A 15365-nucleotide genomic window follows, 5' to 3' on the forward strand; every position below is an offset into this window, starting at 1 on the left:
CATGGTAAAACACAATTTGCAGATCTCACTTAGACTTTTCAGCAAAACTCTAAACCAGTGGTTCTCAACTCCAGTCCTCGGGACCCGTTGCTCTGCACATTTTTTATTTCTCTCTTATCTGACACACTCAGTTCAGTTCATGGAGTCTCTCCTGACGAGCTGATGATCTGGTTCAGGTGTGTTACAGTTTTTGCCCGTTGCTTGAACACATTTTGCAAAACTTTGCTCATTGTGCCAAAACTCTACACACAAGTAAACATGACACAACACTGGGAAATATACCATTCACATCTGTGTCAAATTGAAACTCTGCTATCAAAACCTAACATTCCTTTTTCAAAATGTAACTCTTATGACAAAATGACACATACTTGCATCATATGCAAACACTTTCAGATCAGGGGGAACACACTAGTCTACTTTATATAAAACACTGCAGTCTTTGATTTTCACTGTTTATTCAGAAGGCATATTTTCAGGAGACACATTTTCAAACAACCAAAAAAGCAAATAGGCCTACTCAATATTGTACATTGCAGTAACATGAATTCAGATAAAGCAAAAAAAAAAATAAAAAATAATAATAATAGAAAAAACACTATACTGTAAACACAGAAAATCATGGCAATTGTGCATACGTGGGCTCATGGATCCCGCCGTCTGTTGGGGTCTGGCCACAGGACCTCATCGATATCGCAAGCAATGTCTTCTCCCGCTAGGCACCGGGGAAAATATCCCCTTGCATGTCGAAACCATCCATGGATTGCTGTCACCTGAATGTCGCCGCAGGCCTGTTCCATTGCCTGCAGAAGAGGCATGCGGGCATGTGGTTGTAGTTCCCGGGCCCTATGTATAGGTAGTCCTGATGGGCCCCCATGTTCCAAATAAAATATATTCCAGACTTTTCAAGGGCCCTCTCTCCCCTTGGGGCCCTGGTAATCAGTACTGGTTTTACCCCGAGTCCGACGGCCCTGAATCATGGTATGTTTCACAAAAACTACCACTTTGGCTGCAAAAGGAGCATTAGCACCCTGCAAAACCCTGTGCACGTGATGTTGTAATGTGATATACTGCTGTAAATACCATCTGAGTAGAGTAGAAGGTAGAGAGGTGAAGACATACCTGTTTTCTAGTCGGAATGTTCTTATTACAGATGCCACTGTGAAGCGGCTTAGATGTGGGTGGACTCTCTGCCCAGCTTCCCTCATAGTCAGGCCATGGTTGATGACATGGTCCACCAAAGTTGCTCTTATATCATCAGAAATAGGGGTCCGTGCATGGCCTCTTCGACCTTGAACTTGTCCTCCTCCTCTTCCTCCTCCTCCTCCTCCTCCTCTTCCTCCTCCTCTTCCTCCTTCTCTTCCTCTTCCTCCTCCTCTTCCTCCTCCTCTCCCTCCTCCTCCTTCCCCTCCGCTTCCTCCTCCTCTTCCTCCTCCTCCTCCTCCTCCTTCTCCTCCCTCCTCCCTCTTCCCTCCTCCATCCTCCCTCCTCCTTCTCCTCCTCCTCCTCCTCCTCCTCCTCTTGCTCTCCCTCCATCCATGCTTGAAAAGTTCTTGAAATGGCTAAACTGAGGGCTTTTTGTAGCTGGCTGATTGGTGTTCAGTTTTGCAAGTAAGTGTCTTCATGTGTGTATTTGAGTGGTTGCAATTACCCGATGTGTTTTGTATTTTGGATACATGTGTTTTCCAAATGGCACCCTGAGATTTCATTTTTGAACGAAGTGTCTTATGTATGAAATAGAGTGTAGTATTCAGGACCAAGTGTGTTGCATAAAGGAGTAAGTGTGTTGCAGAATTGCAACTAGAGTGCAAAGAGGTGCATTTGTTTAAGGTATGGGTACATGTGTTTGAGGTATGGTAACAAAAGCTTCAAGTTGTGTTACTTTAGTCTAAGAATGGGTCTATAGTGTTCAAGCAACGGGCAAAAACTGTAAATAAGGGAGACATACAAAATCTGCAGAGCAGCGGGTCCCGAGGACTGGAGTTGAGAACCTCTGCTCTAAACAATTTCTAATTCTCAAAACGTATTCTGCAGTCTAATGTACATGTCATCCATACTGGTAAACACTAGGCAACAATTACAGTTTTTCTCGATTGCTTAAACACATTTCTTGAAACTATGCCTCGTATTCTCAAAACTATAAACACAAATCCATAACGTCTCACCCAATTCTCCAAACATCCTATTTTCAGGTCAAAATGAAGCTCTACACTCAAAACCATTCACTCTTGCTGAAAAACCAAACTTTGCCCTCAGACAGGACACACAAGCCCTCAAAATCACACACACTACAACATAGTCTAAGACACTGGTGCAATAAATTCAAAACAACATTTCCAAAACTGGTAAGTTATGTTGCTTGTGGTTCCCCCATCACAAACCTTTTCACATGATGAACACAAAAGACACAACCAGTGGATACATTGGCACATTTTTATTCATACACAGAAAACATACACACACACAAATATATTTCTTTCCTGTTTTACTCTTTTTTTTTACTCTTTTTTTTTTGCTCTCTCCTCTAATTTTTTTTTATATATATTTACTTACAGTAAGATGTGTGTGACCAACATATGACAGTAAAAGAGCACACACAAACCATATTCTAATATGGAATTCGAATTGTATTGGAATGGTAAAGAGTGTTGGGACGTGACAGGAGGGCCTCCACTCAAGGATACAATATGATGGATACGTCTAAGAATGTTCCACATATGGTTGAAATTCCATCATTTGCCTAGAAAGATAACATTCTGGGAGTCAAGACTATAAAGGAGAAAGGATGCACTCCCTTCACTGTCACACTCTGCAGCCACTCTGTGTGACTGTACGACTGCTGGCCTTTTCTTGCAAGAAAATACACCTCATCAAAGACTATTGGAAATGTTTGTCTCTTATTCAGTGATAGAATTTTGTTTGCCACCACACCTCCCTGAAGGTTCTCGAGGCAACGGTAAAGCGACTCAAATTTGGCCTTACTCGTAGCCGAGCCTCCCTCATAGTCATAACATTGACAAAGACATGGGCAACTAGAGTGGCTTGAATTTCATCTGAGACTGCTTGTCTTCTTGTCCTTGCCCTTCCTCCTCCTCATTCTTATCCCTCTTCCTTCATGTCTTTCTGGATCCATTGTTCCAAAACGCAATAAACTGATTTGGGCCCTTTTATATATCTATTGAAGGTTCTGATTGATGTGTGTTAAATTTTGACTCTTAATGTTTCCACTTGGGTAATTGTGTGCTAACTGAGCTGAAGCTGTGCTGACTTGAGTGAACAATTTTGAATGCTAGTGCTTTCTAAATGACAACATGGTCTAAGCAATGAGAAATTAAGGGATTTGTGTGTAGAGTTTTGCAGTGACAGTTCAACAAATCTGACTCATGTGTCAAAACAGGGAATAGGGTTTAGTGAAATGAGTGTGCTTTTTGATAAATGGCGTTATGGTTTTGAAATTTTAGTTCAAAAGCCTGGTTATAGTGTTTAAGCAATCGAGAAAAACTGTAAATACAAATAGAGAACACATGTCATTGATTGAACACAACCACTCAAAATTGATTTAACCTGTTTCAAATGATGCCCAAAGACAAGAAGAAGCACACTGATCACATGTTTACTCCTTTGATTTTTGTCCCTTTTAGTATCGTATTCTGTAGTACATTGCATTGTAGGCTGTATACTGTACAGTGAACACATTGTATTTCCCTGAACATTGTGCTTTCCATTTGTTAACAGTACGGACTGCTCAATAGATTTTGACTGGTTGCAGATTCATATCAACAAAGAACAAGAATCACAGTATCACAGAGACAAAGGACAAGTTTGTGAGATGCAGGAGGCAGTACTGTAAAAATAGGGGTACAAGGAGGAGGAAGAACACACAAAAAATTACAAAGAGCAAAGCAGAGTAGTAATTTCTGATTAATTTTGAGCTACTATGATAGAACATGTTTTTGTTCATCAAAAGACAATGACGGAAACATAGGAAATTTGTTGTGAAATGGTTTAAGGTCTTGAGAACAGACTGCACAATTAGCTAAATGAGTTCAGGCAACTGAGTACTTTGTTCAGCCAATGGATTTTAGTGTTTTAGCAATTGAGAAAAACTGTAAAAATGTACTTCTCCCTGAACTTTTTGATGGGACAGTAAGGTGTCACGGGTAAGTTTACAAACAGAATAGCAGTCCATCGATATCTTTCGAGAACTATATGTTTTGAACAATGTGTTTTCTATTTTTTGGTGTATTGTTTACTGACTGCTTGATAGTGTATATCATTTTGATCACTTTGTTTATGATTTGAGAGCAGTGTTTGATTTTGAACACCGGTAAAACTGTTTTGAGGTGAAAGTTTCATATTGCAAGAGGAGTCAGAGGTCTTGTGAATAGTGCTTGAAGATGAGGTTTTGTGTTTACAGTTTTTTTCAATTGCTTAAGTACAATTTTAAAAACAGGGCCCGGTTTTTCTAACCCCTTCACACAATTAGCACAACACTACACCAAAGTAGCACAACACCTTAGATCATTTGCAAAATGAAACACTTTTGTCAAAACTTTACAATGTCTTATAAAAACCTTATTTTGTTGTCATAACAAACACAACCATCATATGGTCTGACTCTGTTTGAATCAGTTAAACACTCCTGTGCTCAACCTAAAACACTTTTAGCATTTACACAGAGAAAGTGTAAAAATAAATTCACCAACACCACATGACACCAATTGTGCAGACTGATGAAAATAATAATTTATTTTCATGTACTCAAGTCAGTCAATACTGAACATTTCAACAAAACATTCATAAAACATTTACCAGTTTTCATATATTATTACTGAACGTACAATTGTACTCTAAGCTTACAGTAATACTGTAACATATATTACATATCCAGTTCAGTACCGAAAAAAATAAAAAAAATAAACATCTCTCCGCCTTGCTGGATCTGGCCACAGGGTCTCGTCAACATCACAGGCTATATTTTCATTTGCAAGGCAACGTGGGAAGAATCTTTTCGAGTGACGAATCCACCCTTGTATGGATGCTGGTTCAATTTGATCACATGCTTCCTCCATAGCTTGAATGAGGGGCATCTGGACATAGGGCCGGAGATCATAAACCTTCCACCGCCATGTTGAGAAGGACTCCTCGATGGGGTTCAGGAAGGGGGAGTATTGCGGAAGGTATTGAACTGTAAATTGTGGGTGTTGTTGAAACCAGTTTTGGACCAGAGCAGAACGATGGAAAGCTACATTGTCCCAGACGACAATGTATTGCATCTGGTCCCTTTGGTTTACTGCTGTGATAATATTGTGTAATCGGTCTAAAAATGTAAGAATGAGGTCAGTGTTGCAAGAACCCAAGTTGGCATGGCGGTGGAGGACCCCATTCTGTGTAATGGCAGCACAAAGGGTAATGTTACCCCCACGTTGCACTGGTACATTGACAATAGCCCTGTGGCCGATGATGTTTCTTCCCCTTCTTCGTACTGTTGTCAGGTTAAATCCAGCCTCAATGTATATAAACTCATGCGGGACTTCCTCCGCATCCATTTGCAAAACTCTCTGAAATACAGCAAAAGATCACATTGTGTAGATCAATATACTGTAGGTCTGCTATACAGTAAAATTACATGTACAGTAAAAAGGTTATGTGTGCAGTACACAATACTACAGTCAGTGAACAAAACGTACCATCACATATTCACGCCGCAGGACTTTCACCCTGTCTGAATTTCTTTCAAATGGCACTTTATACAGTTGTTTCATCAGAACTTGATGTTTTTTTTAAGGATACGGGCTATTGTTGACAGAGAGACCTGTTGGACATTATTGAAAATTAGGTGATCATTGACAATATGGGCTTGAATTTCTCGAAGTCTGATTGCATTATTGGCCAAAACGAGGTTTATGATCTCTCTCTCTTGCTCCTGTGTGAATATGGGGCCCCTCCCTCCTTGGTGTTCAAGACGTTCAGTCCTATGTTGGCCAAACAAAATACAGAGCTTACTGTAAAATGAAACATACAGGAATATATACCAAAACTGTTGATATAGAACATGCAGTAAGCAATGGATTTTCTGTTGACTGAAGCGAAGTTTCTCACCTGTGCTCTTGACGAAATGTCTGAACTATTGATGCCACTGTGTACCTGCTTAGGCTGTACTCTCAGTCCAGCCTCCCTCAGTGTTAGTCTGTGTTTTATTACATGGTCCACAATTGACCCTTCGCAGGGAGCTTGACTGACAGGTGATCTAACCAATCATAATCTGCCATCCGCCATTTTGTCTGACAAAGCAGTCAGGAGAGATAGCAGATTAACATGGGAGGATTTGAACTTGAAAAATGGAGTGTAGGCCTACTGACGTCTTTCCGCGGTTAAAACAACAATCCTTCTTATGTTCATTCATGTTTATTTGATGCTTTAAATGAACTAGAAGGAAGAGATGATTGGTTCACGAGCAGCTTTAACTGATGCTCTACAGCGATCTGTCAGACACATTTAAGAGCCACAAAACAGTATGTATTGTTTACATTTCTTTTAAAAAAAATGACCAAATTTGAAAGGTGAGACTTTGTTTAATATGTTTAATATCAAAAGTAACCGAAAAGTAACCTGGTCTGTCCTGTCTGTCAGCGTGTTGTCAGTGTCCTCTCTGCTCCGCGATGTATTTTTCACTGCGTGAGAACATGGTGTGTGTGTGAGAGCAGCGTAGCTTGTCGGGCATAGTTACAGTAACTAAGGGGGGCGGGTCTTTGCAAAGGGGCAATTGTAGCACGAATTTCATCACACAGATTTGGTTGTCTTCTTCTTTGTGCATGTCCTACCCATCCTCCAGGTCTTCCTCTCCCTCTCCCTCTCCCTCTTCCTCTTCCTCTTCCTCTTCCTCTCCCTCTCCCTCTTCCTCTTCCTCTTCCTCTTCCTCTCCCTCTCCCTCTTCCTCTTCCTCTTCCTCTTCCTCTTCCTCTCCCTCTCCCTCTCCCTCTCCCTCTTCCTCTTCCTGGTGCTCTCTGGATTCCCCCTCTCATCCGCAAACTCCCTCTTCCTCTGACACCGTCCATTTTTGCTGAAGACAGGTGAACTTACCTGTTGCCTTTTTATAGTGCTTAAACCTGATTGGTGTGTCTACAATTAAGCACCAGTGTGTGTGCACACCTGGTGCCTGTGTTTAACCAATTGGTTCATGAGTGTGTTCATTTGAAAGCCTTTGCTTTGAAATTGCAAGGAAATGACACCATGATAAATTTCTGTGTCAAATGCATACAAGTGTGTTTAGTGTTTTGCAAATAACTGTGTGTAATGTTTTGCAAAAAGTGTGAAGCTGACAATGTGCTTACAGTTGTGCAAATCTAGGCCGGTGTTTTGCTCCTTGAGTGTAAGGTTTTGCTAATTGTGGGAAAGTTCTAATTTTAGTGTGTAAGCAATTGAAAAAAACTGTAATGTTTTCAGAAAAAGGAGCAAGGTTTCAGAAATTGTGTTTCAGCAATTGAGAAAAACTATATTATCAGTTGAGATATATTGTTCTCTTACGAGAGGTTCTCTCGTACTGCGTAGTATCTTACGCTACGGGGAAATCTCTTTTCCGCGAGATACTGAAGCCAAAAATTATCCTTAATTTTGGAATAATGTAAAATGCGTTGCAGCAGCATGCAAACAGAGGCGAGACAGCTCGCGCGCCTATTGGCTGCCCTGCAGCAACTGCAGCAGCCTATCGAAAGGCCCCATCGTGACGCCAGCTCCAATGGGGGCGCTTCGCGCCCACTGCGTCACTTCCCGCCGAACCGGGCGTGGCCTTGGGCTATAAATATAGCTTCGACAGGCTGGTTTAGCTGATTTTTTATCTCCTCAGTGGAGCTTACGCATCGCTGGATCCAGAGAGAAGAAGTCGCGCCGTCAAGGAGAAAGCCTTTAAGCGGGATGAGCTGTGCATCTGAAGCCGCTGGCCGCTCCGCCTTCTGCCACCGTTCCTGCTGCGCTATCCGGCGCACTATATCCTTTTCTTGCATTGTGTGTGTTCGCCGCCACGACACACACTCTTTTCTAAAAGTGTCATGACAAATCACTGGAAGCAATAGCAGGTGAACAAGTGTTTATTAGGACTCAACACACAATACAGTGAAAATCACTCAAAGTCAGTGAGGAAGATCCTTCTCAGATTGAAGTCGCGAAGACGATTCTCTGGCCACAGGGCTGACGGAAGACACAGGGGAAAGACGCTCAGGCTCGGTCACACAGGGACTTCGATGGTCTGGTGCTCGGTGCTCAGTGCTCGGTGATCGGTGCTCGGGTGCGGTGAAACAGGCAGGAAACATCCACAGAAGACGGCGACAAAAACCCGGAAGACAGCACGAACAAACACGAGGGACTGCAAGCAACGGATGGACACTGGAATGGAGAGATGAGTGAGTATATATAGAAAATGGTGATGGGAAACAGCTGAGGAGGGGAATGAGATGATTGCCGACAGCTGGAGCACTGAACAAACACGTGAGCGGGACAACGCCCACTCACGCAAACTCACAGACATGTAAACAAACAGTGACACGCGACACAGAGGAAACAATGAATTATCAACCGTGACAGTACCCCCTCTCCTAGGAATGCCTCACGGCATTCCCAGACCTCCTTACCTGTCGATTGTAATCATCGATAAGGGAGTGATCCAGGATGTCACGAGCAGGAACCCAACTCCTCTCCTCCGGACCGTAACCTTCCCAATCCACCAAGTACTGAAATCCACGTCCCCTCCGCCTAGAATCCAGGATGCGACGGACCGAATAGGATGGTTCCCCGTCTACGAGTCGCGGCGGTGGGGGAACCGGGACAGGCGGATTAATACGTGAAAAAAACACAGGCTTAACTTTAGAAACGTGGAAGACGGGATGAATTCTCCTGTACGCCGGAGGAAGATTGAGGCGGACTGCCACCGGACTAACAATCTTGGTGACAGAAAACGGGCCAATGAATTTAGGAGCTAGCTTATTCGACACGGAACGGAGAGGAATGTTCTTGGTAGAAAGCCACACTTTGGAACCGACGACGTATACGGGAGGCCTTGACCGGTGGCGATCGGCCTTGGCCTTGGTGCGCTCCCGCACTTGGAGGAGTGTCTCTCGGGCCCTCGTCCAAGTACGGTGACACCTCTGGATGAAGGCGTGGGCAGAGGAGACCGCAACTTCGGATTCAGCACTAGGAAAAACAGGTGGTTGGTACCCTACACTACACTCAAATGGAGATAGGCCCGTGGATGACACTGGCAACGTATTGTGGGCGTACTCCACCGTAGCAAGTTGTTGACTCCAGGAGGAGGGATTCCTGGAGACCAAACATCGTAACGTTCTTTCCAAATCTTGGTTGGCTCTCTCAGTTTGACCATTGCTCTGGGGATGGAACCCAGAGGACAGACTGACCGTCGCCCCCAGCAATCTACAAAACTCTCGCCAAAATCTGGACACAAACTGGGGTCCCCTGTCAGAAACCACGTCTGTCGGGAGGCCATGTAACCGAAAGACGTGGTTAACGACTGCCACCGCTGTCTCCTTGGCTGAAGGTAATTTGGGCAAGGGAACAAAGTGGGCTGCCTTCGAGAATCGGTCCACCACGGTCAAAACTACCGTGTTACCCTGGGAGGGTGGGAGGGCGGTGATAAAATCTAGAGCGATGTGGGACCAGGGTCTCGAAGGCACCGACAGCGGTTGAAGTAACCCATCTGGGGGTCGATTGGACGACTTACCAGTGGCACAACTAGAGCAAGCCAAAACAAAATTGTGAACATCACGAGCCATAAGAGGCCACCAGAATCGCTGCTTAACAAGAAATATGGTACGACTCACCCCTGGATGGCAAGCTAGACTGGAACAATGACCCCACTGGATAACGTCTGATCGTAATCCCTCCGGCACAAATAAGCGGTTAGGTGGGCACCGGATCGGAGGCGTTACCCCTTCTAAGGCCTTCTTGACCTTCGATTCGACCTCCCAAGTGAGCGCAGAGATAATTAGGGTCTCCGGAAAAATGCGCTCGGGAGTAGATTCGTGTTCGGGACGATCAAAAATACGCGACAAAGAATCGGGTTTGATGTTCTTGGAACCCGGACGATAGGAAAGAGTAAAATCGAAACGGCCGAAAAAAAGTGCCCACCGAGCCTGCCTGGAGTTCAATCTTTTGGCGGTTCTAATGTACTCCAAATTCTTGTGGTCAGTCCAGACTATAAAGGGTACCCCAGAACCCTCCAACCAGTGACGCCATTCCTCCAATGCTAGCTTGACTGCCAACAACTCACGGTTACCAATGTCATAATTTCGTTCAGCAGGAGATAATCGATGAGACAAAAACGCGCAGGGATGCATTCTGTCGTCTGAAGGAGAGCGTTGTGAAAGCACTGCACCTACCCCCACCTCTGACGCATCGACCTCTACCACAAACTGACGTGAAGCATCAGGGGCAATTAAGATGGGAGCTGAAACAAAGCGGCTCTTGAGTTTGGCAAACGCAGCCTCAGCTGCGTCTGACCACCTGAACGCAGTTTTGGGAGAGGTCAAGGCAGTCAGAGGTGCGGCTAGTTGGCTGAAATTGCGAATAAAACGCAGATAGAAGTTGGCGAATCCCAAAAACCGCTGCAGGGCCTTGCGGGAATCTGGGATTGGCCACTCTACCACAGCCTTAACCTTGTCAGGATCCATCAGCATACCTTCAGCCGACACAATGTGTCCCAGAAAAGGAACCGACTGTGCATGAAAAACGCATTTCTCCGCCTTGACAAAAAGCCCATTCTCTAACAACCTTTGAAGCACTAGTCGAACATGTTGCACGTGTTCCTGGAGAGACGAAGAAAAAATCAATATGTCATCCAGGTAAACATATATGAATTGATCGATCATGTCTCGCAACACATCATTGACTAGTGCCTGGAAGACTGCGGGACTATTGGAAAGCCCAAAAGGCATAACCAAATATTCAAAATGCCCCCTAGGGGTGTTAAAAGCAGTCTTCCATTCATCCCCCTTCCTGATGCGGACCAAATGATAAGCATTACGCAAGTCCAGTTTTGTGAAGAGTGAGGCTCCCTGCAACCTCTCGAAGGCTGAAGACATCAACGGCAAAGGATAAGTATTCTTTACCGTGATGTTATTCAACCCTCGGTAATCAATGCAAGGTCGCAGAGATCCGTCTTTCTTCCCCACAAAAAAGAACCCCGCCCCCGCTGGAGAAGAGGAAGGACGGATGAACCCGGTTGCCAGAGAATCAGAAATATATTTCTCCATAGCCTCTCTCTCCGGAACAGAGAGCGAATAGATCTTGCCCTTAGGCGGAGACTTACCTGGCAGAATATCTATTGCACAGTCATAGGGACGATGCGGAGGGAGAGAAGCAGCCCTTGACTTACTGAACACTTCACTCAGGTCCCGGTACTCCTCGGGCACGTTTGATAAGTCCACGGCTTCCTCCTGAAACACAGGGACAGAAACAACAGAACAAGCAGACACTAGACACGACTTATGACACTCAGTGCTCCAAGCTGAGATGGTTCTGCCTTTCCAGTCGATTCGGGGGTTGTGCAAGCTAAGCCAGGGGTGTCCTAAAACTATGGGTGTGAGTTGTGAGTCCGTAATGTAAAATGAAATGGTTTCGGCATGATTTCCTGATGTGATGAGGGTAAGTCTTTCGGTGGCTTGAGAGATAGTAGGTAGTGTTTGTCCGTTGAGCGCATTGACAGTGATTCTCTGGTGAAGTGTTCGGAGGGGAATCTGTAACTGTAGTGCAAACCGGTGATCCATGAAGTTACCTTCGGCTCCAGAGTCTATGAGTGCACTGCAGTGGTGATCCTGGGTAGACCATCTCAGTCTTACCGGGAGGATGGTGGAAGTGGATGAGGTCTTTCCTGCGGAGATCCCACCCGATAGTAGCCTCATACTTACTATCGGGCTGGGCCTTTTACCGGACAACTATGAGCAAAATGTCCGGCGCCACCACAGTACAGACAAAGGCCCTGGGATCTCCGCCTTTCTCTCTCCTCCCGGGAAAGCCGAGCTCGCCCCACCTGCATGGGCTCGGGATCGTGGGGACCGAACGCGTCCAGGCCACTGGACCGCTGGTTCTCCATCCCACCACGAACCGGGTTGGGTGACGTCCTCTGACCAATCCGAGACAGTCGGGCGTCCACCCTCAAGGCCAGATCCATGAGCTCGTTGAGAGAGGATGGGAGGTCCAGGGCGTAGATCTCTCTCTGGACACGTTCGGCCAGCCCATGCAGGAAATGGTCCCACTGCGCCTCCTCGTTCCAGCGACACTCGGCCGCCAGGGTCTTAAACTCGATGGAATAATCCGACACGGAACGATCTCCTTGGCGTAGATTCGCCAAGACCCTGGCAGCTTCCCTCCCCGCGACGGCTCGATCGAATACACGCCTCATCTCCGCCGCGAGTGCCTGGAACGAGGAGCAGCACTGGTCGTGGTTCTCCCACACTGCAGTTCCCCAAAGCGCCGCTCTCCCAGTCAGCAACGTGAGCACGAATGCCACCTTAGCCTCCTCTCTCTCAAAAGTTCTGGGCTGTAATGAGAAATGCATACTGCAACGTGTTAGAAACGAACGACAAAGATTAGGCTCACCGGAGTACAGCTCAGGAGTAGGCAATCGGGGCTCAGACTGGGAGAGAGGCACAGTTGGTGTGGGGGGAACCGCAAGTGCTTCCGGGGGTGCTGGCGCAGTGGGAGGTGGCAGCTGATGGAATCGCTGGGTGAGCTCGGACACCTGTGTGACCAGAGCCTGAATAGCACGTCCCGTCTCCCCCTGGTTGCGATCCTGTGCATCCATCCGGCCGATGCACCCGCGAATGAATTCCTCCAATGAAGCAGATGAATCACCCGCTGCTCCCGTTTCATGGTCCATCCGTTCTGTCATGACAAATCACTGGAAGCAATAGCAGGTGAACAAGTGTTTATTAGGACTCAACACACAATACAGTGAAAATCACTCAAAGTCAGTGAGGAAGATCCTTCTCAGATTGAAGTCGCGAAGACGATTCTCTGGCCACAGGGCTGACGGAAGACACAGGGGAAAGACGCTCAGGCTCGGTCACACAGGGACTTCGATGGTCTGGTGCTCGGTGCTCAGTGCTCGGTGATCGGTGCTCGGGTGCGGTGAAACAGGCAGGAAACATCCACAGAAGACGGCGACAAAAACCCGGAAGACAGCACGAACAAACACGAGGGACTGCAAGCAACGGATGGACACTGGAATGGAGAGATGAGTGAGTATATATAGAAAATGGTGATGGGAAACAGCTGAGGAGGGGAATGAGATGATTGCCGACAGCTGGAGCACTGAACAAACACGTGAGCGGGACAACGCCCACTCACGCAAACTCACAGACATGTAAACAAACAGTGACACGCGACACAGAGGAAACAATGAATTATCAACCGTGACAAAAAGAGCCGAGCGTCTTTATCAAGATGCCGAGCCCCACTCAGCGACGGGGACCGCCATGTCATCTGCGTTTCCAGCCTGGGTGAGGATCATGCAGCTCTCACGCTCGCTGACGGCGGCTGCCCTCACTGCGAGCTATTGCCCATGGTGACTCTGAGGACTCGCCTGGCATTCTTCAACGAGACTGCACCCCCGCCCGCTGCGGTGCCGCGCCTTAAAAAGCGCCGTGCTCAGCGGGTCCCGTAGCCTCCTCCAACCAACACAAGCTCGCCGGTTCGCCCGCCAGCTTCACTGCCTGCTTCACCTGAGTCTATCACTCCCAGACAATGGCCGCCATCTGCCGCCGCTTCCGTTGTGGATGATGACGAAGAAGTGGCAGTTGTAGAGGAGGACAGCTGCTCTATCCTGGCGTCGGGCAGTGAGGATTGGTCGAGCTCTGTGGATCTCGCCCCCTCTGCTCACGAGTCTTCCGGGAAAAGGGCAAGCATTGAAGCAGAGCTGACGCGCCTGCTCACACAGGCCGTGGAGAGCCTCGGCCTTGAGTGGTCGACGCCCGCGGAGCCTGCACACAACCGGCTGGATGGTTGTTTCCTGCAAGGAGACCGTGCTTCGCCGCCTTCAAGACCCGTGCCGTTTCTTCCTGAGCTTCATGAAGAACTCGCAAAGTCTTGGAGTGCCCCCTTCTGAGCCAGGGTGCGTACGTCTGCCTCAGCAGCATTCTCCGTGGTGGACGGTGCTAAAAGTAGAGGGTACCATTCTCTTTCTCAGGTGGAAGAAGCTGTAGCAGCCCATCTTTGCCCACCCTCTGTTGGACGGCGCGCTAAGACGGCGCTGCCATCAAAAGCTTGCCGCACGACTTCAGCCATGCACAGTCGCGCTTACACCGCCGCTGGACAGGCTGCATCGGCGTTGCATACAATGGCCACCTTGCAGATCATCCAGGCCAACCTTCTCCGTAAGCTGGATGAGGAAAGACCAGAAGCTATCTGCGTGCCGGATTTAAGAAGCGTCACGGATCTTGCACTCCGCGCCACTAAGTCCGCTGCACAGGCCATAGGGCGGAACATAGCCTCTCTCACCGTTGCTGAGAGAGATCTATGGTTGAAGCTTTCTGAGATGCCGGACTCGGAGCGCGCTGCGTTCCTCGACGCCCCCATCTCTTCTGCCGGTCTCTTTGGGTTGTCCGTCAAAGAATTCGTGGACAGATTCACTGAGGTGCAGAAAACATCACAGGCCATAAAGCATTTTCTGCCGAAGCGCACTAGCTCTGCAACAGGCCGCTCTAAACAGCCGTCTGTTCGAAGCTCCCAACCGCAGCCGCAGCCCGCCGCCACCGCCTCACAGCGTCGACAAGCCCGAAGCTCGAGAAGGCGCTCTCGCTCTACCGGCCGCCGCCCCCCACGTGGGCCACGGCCGAAGATTGAGATAAAGCCCAAGGCCTCAAAGTCTTCCTAGCCCACCTAGGAAAACGACAGTGTTCAAGTCCCACTGTGGCCAGACTTCCACCAAAACTTCTTGCTCGTTCAGTTCCAGAACATGCGACTGTTCCCGTGTATTCTGCAGTAAACAAGCTGGTACCACGGCCCGCTTGCTTGCACACAAACGCCGTTTTTACGGCGACCCAGATGAATCTCTCAAAGAGTGTTTTTCCTGGTATTCCAGCCACGGCCGATGGTGTTATGAGTGTAGTAAAAATGCCCACTGCCCAGTGCTCGTTCCTACACACGGACACAGCCCGTCCCACAGGGCTCGCGCACATAAAATCGACTCATGTCGATTGCGCATTAAATGTAGTGAATGTGCCCACGACCCAGTGCCCACAAACACTACACACTGCATGTCTCTCGGTTTCTGTAAAAACGAAACCAACACACATACAGTCAGCTCAGGCCGACATAGTTTTTACTATAGTAAATGTGCCCGCTGTTCTGCACCCACA

Source organism: Scardinius erythrophthalmus, assembly GCF_964197995.2.
Source record: "Scardinius erythrophthalmus genome assembly, chromosome: 12".
In the NCBI taxonomy this organism is placed as follows: domain Eukaryota; kingdom Metazoa; phylum Chordata; class Actinopteri; order Cypriniformes; family Leuciscidae; genus Scardinius; species Scardinius erythrophthalmus.